Genomic DNA, 1,318 nt, shown 5'->3' on the forward strand with positions numbered 1-1,318 from the left:
AGCTCCAGTGGTCCGGGAGCAGGAGGCAGAGCTGGACCCCAACGTTGAGGGGCTTTCACCCAGCCCCTAAACTTGGCACTTTGAACTTGAACTTAAAGCCTCCAAATTGTAAGAATAAACTCTTGTTTGTTAAGGCCATCCCATTTGTGGTATATTCTTGTCAGAGCAGTACTAGGTAACCAGAACAGTATTGCGTTGGGCAGATCTGCTGCAAAAGACCTCTTGAAAGTGCTAAAAAGCAAAGATGTCACTTTGAGGACTAAGGTGTGCCTGACCCAAGCCATGATATTTTCAATTGTCTCATATGCATGTGAGAGCTGGACAATGAATAAGGAAGAACAAAGAAGAATTGATGTATTTGAATTATGATGTTGGCTAAGAATATTGAATGGACTACCTGAAGAATGAACAAATCTTTTCTTGGAAGACATACAGCCAGAATGCTCCTTGGAAGTGAAGATGGCTAGAATTCATCTGATGTACTTTGAACATGTTATTGGGAGGAACCAATCCCTGGAGAAGAATATCATACTTGGTAAAATAGAGGGTCAGCAAAAAAGAAGACCCTCAACAAGATGAATTGACACAGTAGCTACAACAATGGGCTCAAACATAGCAAGGACTGTGAAGACAGTGCGGGACCGGGCAGTCTTTCATTCTGTTGTACATGGGGTTGCTGTGCTTCAGAACCAACTCAGACACCTAACTACAACCATTTCAAAGGGGTCAGGAACTACAGTGCTCCCTTGTGCCAGGAAAGCAGACAGCCCAAAATATTAGAAGGACAGCATAATATCTACCACAGGTAGCAAATCCAATAACTTTAGCACAGAATTCACATGCAAATATTATTTTTTCTTCCTTTCCAGGTATCAAGAAATAAGATGAATCCAACGAATATCCCTTTATGCTTGAAATTTATTTAATCAGCATATACTGGGTAAGTATTTAAAATTTTCCTTTACAATTTTTTAAATGTAAAGGAGGGAAGAAAAAGAAAAAACCTATTAAAGATAAGCCCCAGAATATCTTTAGAAAAAGAAATGTACTTTGTATGAGAAAACACCTAGAAAGCCACTTTATGATAGAAAAATAACACCAGGGCATGGGTGGCTGGGCTAGAGAAAGACAGGGAGCTACATCACTATACATGTTAACCACCCACTGCTGTTGAGTCGGATCTGACTCACAGTGACCCCTCCTTGGGTTTCTGAGGTAGTATCACTATCACTCCAGAAGTAGATTGCCCAACCTTCCTTCCAAGGAGTGGCTGGTGGGTTTGAACCACCAGCCTTCTGGTTAGCAGTCAAATGCCTTA

The sequence above is a fragment of the Orycteropus afer genome, unplaced genomic scaffold, assembly GCF_000298275.1.
Source record: "Orycteropus afer afer isolate SDZICR_OR568_19922 unplaced genomic scaffold, OryAfe1.0 scaffold00044, whole genome shotgun sequence".
In the NCBI taxonomy this organism is placed as follows: Eukaryota; Metazoa; Chordata; class Mammalia; order Tubulidentata; family Orycteropodidae; genus Orycteropus; species Orycteropus afer.